This window comes from Malaya genurostris, chromosome 3 (genome assembly GCF_030247185.1).
Source record: "Malaya genurostris strain Urasoe2022 chromosome 3, Malgen_1.1, whole genome shotgun sequence".
Classification (NCBI taxonomy): domain Eukaryota; kingdom Metazoa; phylum Arthropoda; class Insecta; order Diptera; family Culicidae; genus Malaya; species Malaya genurostris.
Window position 1 is genome coordinate 167,881,897 of NC_080572.1, and position 11,266 is coordinate 167,893,162.

Here is an 11,266-nt window from a genome sequence, read left to right on the forward strand (position 1 = left end):
ACGAAACGGACAGCTCGCAGACATCGAACGGTCCACGCCGTTCGAACAGGCAGCCGAACAAAAAATTGAAGCCCAGCAAAGGCGAGTCTGCACACGACATATCGGATAGTGAAATGAAATGTTGATGGACTTCGTCTGCGTTAACATTGGAACCATCAATATAAACACGATAACCAACGAAACAAAACTGAGCGCTCTCCGCACTTTCGTCCGATCGATGGATCTCGATATTGTCTTCTTACAAGAAGTTAAAAACGAAACACTAACATTACCCGGCTACAACGTGGTTTGCAATGTGGACCATGCGAGGAGAGGTACTGCTATTGCTCTCAAAGAACACATGAAATTCTCTCATGTAGAAAAGAGCCTGGACGGGAGATTGATAGCACTGCGTGTAAATAATGCTACACTGTGTAATATATACGCTCCATCCGGTACTGCTCTTCGAGCGCAACGCGAGCGTTTCTTCAACACAACTGTCGCTTACTACCTCCGTCATCGGACAGAACACACCGTCTTCGGTGGCGATTTTAATTGCGTCTTGAGAATATGCGATGCTACAGGAACGAACGCTAGCCGATCGTTACAATCAGCCGTCCAACAACTACATCTGCATTACGTGTGGATCCAGCTTCGACCACGCGACATCGAGTACACCTACATCACGCACAACTCTTCGTCTAGGCTCGATCGCCTGTATGTAAGCGCTGGCTTGCGAAATCATCTGAGAGCCACCGCCACTCACGTCAGCTGCTTCTCCGATCACAAAGCTGTCACCGCAAGAATTTGCTTTCCTTTCACCGATAGACCTCACGGTACCGGATTTTGGTCGCTTCGCCCACATCTTTTGACTTCCGAGAATATTAACGAGTTTCAAATTCGGTGGCAATATTGGACTCGTCAGCGCCGTTACTACCGTACTTGGATGGACTGGTGGTTGATGTGCGCAAAACCCAAAATAAAATCTTTCTATCGCTGGAAGTCAAAACTCGCCTTCGATGGTTTCTATCGGGAGCAACAGCGTCTGTTCGGCTTACTACGACAAGCGTATGGCGAATATCAAAACAATCCGGGCATACTTACCACGATCAACCGAATAAAAGCAGAAATGCTCTCTCACCAGCGACGCTTTTCGGAGATGTTTATTCGGATCAACGAGACATTCGTAGCAAACGAATCCCTTTCTACCTACCAGCTGGGTGAGCGAGTGCGGAAAAGAACCACTATCGAGCGCCTGAAGAATGAACGAGACGAAGTCATCGAAGACTCCGGTGCCATCCAGGATCATATGGTGCAATACTTCACCGATCTATACGCACGTGAGTATGTGGAGGAAGTAGAAGGGGGTGTCTTTCAGTGCCAGCGAGTTATACCCGAGCAGGATCCCATTAATGAGTCCTGTATGAACGAAATCACCACAAGCGAAATACTGTCTGTTATCCGTAGTAGTGCTTCAAAAAAATCACCCGGGTCTGACGGACTGCCTAAGGAATTTTATTTGCGCAGTTTCGATGTAATCCACCGAGAGCTTAATCTGATAATGAATGAAGCGATCAGATCTAATTTCCCTACGCAGTTCGTTGATGGTGTAATTGTGTTGGTTAAAAAACGAGGTACGGGCGACACCGCTCGATCGTACAGGCCAATTAGTTTGGTCAATTTTGATTACAAAATTCTCGCACGGATTCTAAAACTGAGAATAGAAAATGTTATGCACTCTCATAACATTTTAACGAAGTCGCAAAAATGTGCTAATTCTACAAACATCTTTCAAGCTACGTTGGCTATAAAAGATCGGATAGCTCTGCTAAAAGCAAACAAAATAAAAGGCAAACTGGTGTCTTTCGATCTTGATCATGCCTTTGATCGGGTGGATCAAGGTTTTCTATACAAAACCATGCACTCTTTAGGCTTCAACGCAGGGCTTATACACTTGCTTTCTCGCATATCAGAAGCCTCTTCGTCGCGTTTATTGATAAACGGACACCTCTCAGCACCCTTTCCTATTCAGCGATCAGTCCGCCAAGGAGACCCTCTTTCGATGCATCTATTTGTGATTTATTTGCACCCTCTATTGCGACAGCTGGAGCGTGTGTGTGGGACAGACCTGAGTGTTGCTTATGCGGACGACATCAGTACCATTGTAACCAGTGCGGACCGACTGGATGAGATGCGTTTGCTTTTTAGGCAGTTTAAACAAGTGGCGGGGACTCGCTTGAATGAAGCGAAGACAACTACCATCGATGTTGGTGTGACGGATAATCCTCTGGTTGTGGACTGGATATGCACTGAACCCACAATAAAAATACTGGGCATCGTCTTCACAAACTCAGTGCGACAAATGGTGGAGCTCAACTGGGACGCAATTGTGACAACTTTTGCACGTCAGGTTTGGCTGCACTCGATACGCTGCTTAGCGCTACATCAGAAAGTAACCCTTCTAAACACGTTCATTTCATCTAAAATGTGGTACGTGGCAGCGAATTTGTACCCGAAATCTGCTCACGTTGCGAAACTTACGGCCACTATGAGAACCTACCTCTTCCGTGGTGAATGTGCTACTGTGCCGATGCAGCAATTGGCACGAAGTAAAAAAGATGGCGGACTCAAACTGCATTTACCGGCTTTGAAATGCAAGGCACTGCTGATCAACCGTCATCTGCAAGAGATTGATATCCTTCCGTACTATTCTTCCCTTCTTCACCAAGCAACTTCCCCCCGCGTAAATTCCGTCTCAGACCTTCCCTGCCTTAAAACAATACTACAAAGTTACCCCCACCTCCCTTTTCAAATCCGTCAATACCCATCCACCAATCTAATTCACAGTTTTTACGTTATGCCTACAGACAGACCAAGGGTCGAAACAATAAATCCTGGATACGACTGGCCTCGGATATGGAAGAACATCAATGCCCAAAAGCTTCTATCAACTCAGCGCAGTTCATTGTACATGTGGGTCAACCAAAAAATTCCACACAGACGACTAATGAACGTCATGTGACGAACCGACGGTGAGCAATGTTTGCATTGTACAGAACAGACTGAAACCATCGAACACAAATTCTTTGACTGCTTGAGAGTAAGGGAAGCTTACGATCTTCTGCAGCAAAAACTTTCGGCATTAGTTGATAGCCGGCACACATTCCAGAGTGGTGAACTGCTACGACCATCATTAGAGTGGATCGCGAAAACTACGCGAACGCAAATCTTAAAAACCTTGTTAAGCTACATCAACTTTATTGAAGAATGCAACGGCGCAGTAGATATAAATGCATTAAGTTTTAATTTTAGTATCCCGATATAATAATTTTATCTTGAATTCCGATTGAGACATAATAAACGTATTTAAAAAAAATACTCATTGCTGCCCCAATATCAATCTCAGAAAATCGATGATGATTTTGAAACGATAATCACCGACGATTGTTATCGGGGATGATAGCTGCTTTTTGATTGTTTGAGAATGATAATTCCAACACTGTTTAGGAACTAATTAAATGTTCATCGAAAAGTAATATAAATTCATCTTCAAATCACCTAGTTAGAAACGTTTAAAATTACCGTAGTTCTAAGCCTGATCATCGAGATTCATCAACCAGTAGGTTTGAAAACACATAACTAAAATAATCATAGCAAAAGTATTTGCTATTTATAATAAGTAATTATAATAGATTGGACTCAATTGACTAATGTTTGAACGTGTCAATCAGAGCACGTCAACCAGCTTGATGAGTGAATGTTAATGCTTATTGTTGTCGATAGTGTTTCGATCTCTACACATAGGTACTTTGGAATGGGTTCGACGAGAAGTTTTCAAACTAAATTGTCGACTTCCATTTTATGGAGGCTAATGCAATATCTTACAATATTATTACTTTTGGTACGGGTATGGCGAATTGATGCCAAAAAGTGATGTTTTGAGCTAATTTCAAATATATGATGGCGATTTTCTGTGTCATCAAGTATGATTCAAGTGATAATTGATGTTCCATTACATTACATTACATTACAAACCATGGATACACGGTCCATCTGTTTCTGACACCGTTAGTTTTGCTATTAGAAGTCAGAATGAAACGACTCATTATATCGCTCGTTCAAAACCAATCCGAGTAGCTTAAATTTCGCATTGTACTTCGAATATCGCACAGCATCAGTGAATTCAGTTTTTTCTGACGTCAATCTGTATTGAATCGAAATATACCCGGAAAGTACAGTATAAAAAAATGGATCGATATTTACTACTTATTTCTAAGGTATAAATGCAGTTTATCAAAAAGTAGATATTGATGTCGATTAGGTTGAAGATTTATAGGAAGGATAACCGGGGAGAAACATTTTTCTTTGATTTGCCATTCAAAAATTATATGATTAAATTAAATAATTCTCGATTTCAATTTTTTGTATTTTTCTAAAGAAATGAATCTAAATGCTTAACTCCTAAGAAGTAGATCCGTAGAGATAGCAGACATAGGAAATTTTCATATAGGCTTATACCAGGAACACCAATCTGTTGTGAACTTCACGTACGACCATTATTCAACGATACCCAATACATGCATCAAACATAGCAAACAAATTGCCGGTTGCGTTTCTCGTGAACAGAAATCTTTATACTTACGAACGGAAGCGGAACATTGCAAAAAAAAACTTTTGTTATGAAAATGATTATAAATACTTCTTGAACGCACTTGACGATGATGTATTAGTAACTGGAGGTTCTAAATCCTCAAAATTAGCTTTAGAATCTTAGATAGTGTTTTAAAATTATTTGCCTATTTTTCAAATTCATCTACAACTTTTAACTTCGGGAGAATCGAACTGAACAAGTGAAACTCAAAAGAACTCACCCATCTTCACAAGATTTAAATTTGAACTTTCTCTTTTGAATCCTGTGTTGCTTCACTAAAGCAGTATTTATTTCACTTGTGACCTTGTTTGCGTCCATACTAATTTAATACGATCTTTCCACTGCGATGATTATAAGGAAACTTTTCAAACTTTAAACTAATATATTACTTCATAGGTTCAAAATTTGGTTGCGACAATTTGTTAAAATTCAACTCTACTATCCTAATCCAATTCAACTCTACTAGTCTTAACCAGTCTTTCGGTGAAGACGACAACCAGAAAAAAAACATTCAACTCCCTAGCGCGTCCTAAACCGTACATAACAACAGCTGATTCCGTTGTCAAGGTAACATGTGTTGTGGTGCGGCATCCAGAGTGAACGATTTAAATAGAAAGTTATAACAATGTAGAACAGCGAGATCGGTGAATTTAATACCGATAACGTTTTTACTAATGATTATATAACCAGAAATCAACGGAGACATTCACCCTCATTCTTGTTTACAGCCGTATGCGATACGTTCGAAAGTATGTCAAATTCGTATTACCGTTTACATTCGAATCAATCACTCTTTCAAACATCGTACATGAATAAGAACAACTGCAATCCAACTTTGAATAACCAGTTCTGGAACAGACTCAAGTTGTAATGAAAAATGTTTGATATCATTTGTTATTTGATTTGTTTTTTCGTTGATATTGTATCATCATGCTTGTTAACGTTCGTATCGACAATTCGACGAACACATACTTTCGAACGAATGCGAATAAACCATTCTTGTTTTCACTCGAACTCGAAATTTGATTCGTAGCATCTGCGAAAAACATGTTGCATTTTTCTTGCAATTTTGTCATGTTTTCGAAATATGTAGACTTATTTATTACATTGGTAAAATCATGCATTTAATATAAAATAAAGCATGTTTACCCAAGGCGTTTTTGCATAAAATATCTAATAGAAATGGCAAAATTTGATTCTTAAAAACTTGCAACTGTGCATATATTCGCAGGATCGTTAGAATTAAAACTAGCATTTTACAATGACTGCTATGCTTTCTGAATGTTTTATCCAAAAAACAAATTTATCAAATTTGTTGGAAAATCGGTTAAACTGTTTTCAATGTATTCGAACGGTTGATTCGCAACATTAAACTAACGGCATTTCGTCTATTCGTTTGTAAATGAGAAATGGGACGTTTACTCAAAGATAAATAATAAAGACATGTATGTGTCTACAATAATTTAAAAAATTCTGGTTCGTACCCGGTACTTTCTAAAATGACCGCACTCACCTACTTTAAATTAAATTAAATGTCAACATTGTCACTCATCTCGATACCATAATATAAAAAGACAATTGTTAAAAATAACCAACAAGTTAAGCAAAACGAATCGTAATCCGAGCTTTCCGAGCTACCTATACTTCCAAAGGTATACAATGTAACTCCCATTTAACTGCTATAATTCATATCTGCTGTAAACTGACTCCAAGCATCAAGGAAGTGACGAATGCTACATAATTAATAAATATCGTACTCAGGACCAATTTTATTCAAGTCGGTAAATACAATTTTCAAATTAAACTTCGTGCAAAGTAAAAAAAAAGCATTCAAAAAGCAGTCCGATCAGTAGTATCTGCTGAAAATATGTTGAATTTTTCTTACAATTTTGTCATGTTTACGATAGTGTACATATTTTTTACATTGGTAAAATCATGAATTTAATATAAAATCAAGCATGTTTACCCTTGGCGTTTTTTTCATAAAGTACCTAACAGATAACATTTGATGCGTAAAAACTTGGAATCGCGCATATATTTGAAACTTCGCCAGAAAAAAAAAGCATTTTACTATGACTGCTATGCTTTCTGTGTTATGCGAAATACAAATTTATGATTTGATTGCAAATCACGTTTAGATTCGAAAATTAATTTGTTGGAAATCGGTTAAACTTTTTTCAATGTGTTCCAACGGTTGATTCGCAACATTAAACTGATGAATCGAAACTGAGAATAGGACTTTTCGTTCGTACGAATGATGTTCGAATACACGTGTCGTTTGAAGCTAGACTGGCATACATTCTAGCGTTTCGCACAGAGATGTCCATCTCCTCGCACTGACAACTTCAACGAGAGCTCTTCTCTTACACATATATACACCACTGTTGTATAAAGTGTGCACGCATCATGAGTGCGTTTGTTTATTTCCTTTTACCTCCTCCACTGAATCGCACCAAAGTGCTAGAGCATTAGCTAATAAATTCTCTGAGGTGGATGCAGATACTTTCACAGAGGTGTACACGCCGGTGAGCACTCTGGTGTATGGTTTGCGTAGAAGAAGCGTGGGCACGCAAAATCAGCAAAATAATACAATTTATCGTTAAATTTTCGGTTTTCATTGCAAATTTTTCATAGCAAGGCCAGATCTACTCTCTATTAATTGAAGTTCACAGAAGTGTTCGCTCGCCATCACGCGCCAGTAATCACTTGGGTGTATTTAGGCGAGAGCACGTGAGAGCGATTCGTGCGAAGAGAATGTTATTCTCTTGCACCAGCTTCTTTCAACACAAGCACGCATTAAAAGTCTGTCTGTCTGGACACTGAGAAGAAGTGCGCTTTCCTCTTGGTGTGGAGCGGGGCAAATGTCTCCGCAGAGTATAATTGAAACCTACGCCCTGGTGTATCACTCTAGTGAAATGCCATCTCTGGTTTCGCATATGGTTAATCACAAGAATTGGACTGGTTTCATCAAGACTTAGCCTTTATTTGAAGAAGTTTACTGATATTTGAATATTTTGTGGCAAACGAGTCGCGTTCTAATTCATTTCAGTCAAAACAAGAATGGCTTTTTTGTATTCGTTCGAAAGTACCCGTTCGTCGTATGGTCGATACGGACGTAAACAAGAATGAGGGTGATACTGTGAATTACCTGCAGCTGGCTACCGAAAGCGAGGTCCACAAATATTTACGACTAGTTATCAAAGAGATGGGTCTCGAACGTTCTTCCAACAGTTTTTTGTGAAGCAATGCTCGCCTGCTTTAGCTTCAGCAGTACTCGATCTCTTGCTCAAGGCTATGTTCTTGCTAAATGGGAAGAAACTGTAATAGTACCAGTTCACAAATCCGGAAACTTATATGACGCCACGACCTACAGAGGCATTTCTATCCTTAGCTGCCTTCACAAACTTTCGAGCGAATACTATTGGATATAAGCAGACCCTGTCAGCTTGGAGCGATATCAATTTTCAGTTCAGCAACGCCATCGCACGGCATCACATTCAACATATCATGTCAGTGCGCAGTGCTGCTATTTTGGCGCGCATGAATTTGACATTTCTCTTCCCTACTTCTATGTACTAGATTCGATGCGGACTCGCCTGAGGGCGTCATGTTCGCAAAAAATGATGTTGCCAATGATTTGTTCGGGAAATGTGAGAGCTGGCTATCTTGTTAATATGGTGTCTTTGATATAAGTCAGAAAGCGGTCAGCTACTACGAACCTAATGAGCTACGTTTCTACTCTGATAAGCTTGAAAACCGTTTACAAGTTGAGGCGGTGTATTTAGATTTATCAAACCCTTCCTCATATGTTCCTCATGTACTCGCTGTTGAAAAATTGAGACAAAATGGATTATCTGATAGGATAACCTACTGGAATATTTCGTATCTTACGGAATAGTAGCGCATCTGTTCGAGTCGAAATTGTACATTTTGATACTTTCGATATAACATAAGGTGTTCCCCAAGGAAGTCATCTCCGACCACTTCTGTTTGTACTATTCGTGAATGATCTTCGCAATGAGCAGTCATCTTTTAAAGTAATGTATGCCGACAATCTCAAAATTTACCGAATCATCACAATTCTTGTAGATTATTGTGCCTAGAAATGGACATTTAATGTGTCATGGTTACATGTGATAGAAACGGTACAACTGTCTCCAACTTTATTTGAATATAGTCAAACGAGTTCCTTCTGTAAAGGATTCAGGTGTAATTCTTGATCGTAAGTTACGGCTCAGCGAACAGTTTTCGTTGATTACAGCGAAAGCTTATGCTTTCCGGGGACTCATCAAACCCTAACACTAACGACTTTAGCGACGTTAGAATAGGGAGTTGTAATCTGGGCCCCATATCGAAACGTTCACGTCGATCGGATCAAACGAGTGCAGATATATTTTGTTCGATTCGCGCTTCGAATACTTCCTTGGCTAAATAGCAGGGTTTGGATGAACGAAGCAATGAAGATGAGTATACATGCTTCACGGCGTGTGATATTCATGGATATACCTGCTTTATAAACTATTTCGCTTTAAAGGAAGCGTTGTTGTTTCATTAGATTGGCTGTCCATGCACGAAAATTGTTCACCCATACCACTGTTTCTCCTTCTCTCGGTAAGAGAGAATGTCTAACCCCATAATTCATAGCAAGCAACTATCTTCACTGGACTAGATAGAGCTGAAGATTGAATATTCAGTTTTCGCTGACAGATTGATGACTGGCTCTTAACTGTCGAATGTTATTTGAATTAAGGTTTTGCAATAATTAATTCTATTATATTATATTATATTGTATTACATTATATTAAATATGTTATATTGTATTGTATTGTATTGTATTATATTACATTATATTCTGTTATATTGTATTATATTATATTATATTATATTATATTATATTATATTATATTATATTATATTATATTATATTATATTATATTATATTATATTATATTATATTATATTGTATTATGCTCAATTATACCGACAACGGAGAGGGGCAGGGGGTGCATCAGGGAATCTTACAAGTGAATGACTGGATGATGGAGTGGATTGCCAACCTGAATCATTTTTGTGTTTCTTCCTGAAGGTCTGAAATGAGTAAGACGCACCCTTCTAACAAACAAATCATCAGGAGTGTTCAAGCTGGTATAGCGAAATTCTTTATTATATGGCCGGATGTTTTTGCTGGAAGGCGTCGGGTCCACAAACCCCCTTTTAGGCCTTCTTAACAGCAGTTATATGAAAGCTATCTGATAATCAAATTCGGATCTACTGTAAGGCTATCCGCATACACCGCATAAACTTGACCAGAATTCAATAAGTGATAAGTGGTATAAAGTCATCATTAGCAACAGTTGGCGATCGGAGTTCGCAGAAACATTTGACAGTTAAGAGTCTTTTGTCAAAAACTGAATATTTAATCTTTAGCACTATACAACCTCGTGAAGATAGTTGCTTGTTATGAATTATTTTGTGAGAGGAACGAAGTTCAGAGAGAAAATTATATTCACGGCTTCTGTGCTTCATGAAGACTCTAATACCACCACACTGTAATAAAGCCCAACATTCACTTCACTTGATTTTCTCCGTATAGTGATATCGGTAATAAACGCTTTTGTTTTTGATTATTGACACTCTATTATTATTATTAATATTACTATTATTGTTAGTATATCGTTTCATTTAACCCCGATTACAACCTGCAATTGCTCGTTCTTCCGGGGAAGGCATTCCTGTATCCAGGGTTTTGGTTCAGGAGGGGCTGATGATTCTTTATGTACCTAGTTGTCCCTTTAGTACCTTTTAGTGTTTGTAAGCATGAAGCCTTCAATTTCAAGAGAGTGTTTTATAAAAGGTGATTTTTTTGAGGTTAGGATTTTCATGCATTAGTATTTGCTCAGATTTTTTGAGGTTATGATTTTCATGCATTATTATTTGCTCAGTATGCTCTGACATTTCATCATGAAGCCGAACGATCTGCCACAACGTCGAATTTTCAGTGAATGGGCCCTAGAAAAGTTGGCAGAAAATCCGCTTTTTTATCGACAAATTTTGTTCAGCGATGAGGCTCATTTCTGGTTGAATGGCTACGTAAATAAGCAAAATTGCCGCATTTGGAGTGAAGAGCAACCAGAAGCCGTTCAAGAACTGCCCATGCATCCCGAAAAATGCACTGTTTGGTGTGGTTTGTACGCTGGTGGAATCATTGGACCGTATTTTTTCAAAGATGCTGTTGGACGCAACGTTACAGTGAATGGCGATCGCTATCGTTCGATGCTAACAAACTTTTTGTTGCCAAAAATGGAAGAACTGAACTTGGTTGACATGTGGTTTCAACAAGATGGCGCTACATGCCACACAGCTCGCGATTCTATGGCCATTTTGAGGGAAAACTTCGGAGAACAATTCATCTCAAGAAATGGACCGGTAAGTTGGCCACCAAGTCCATGCGATTTGACGCCTTTAGACTATTTTTTGTGGGGCTACGTCAAGTCTAAAGTCTACAGAAATAAGCCAGTAACTATTCCAGCTTTGGAAGACAACATTTCCGAAGAAATTCGGGCTATTCCGACCGAAATGCTCGAAAAAGTTGCCCAAAATTGGACTTTCCGAATGGACCACCTAAGACGCAGCCGC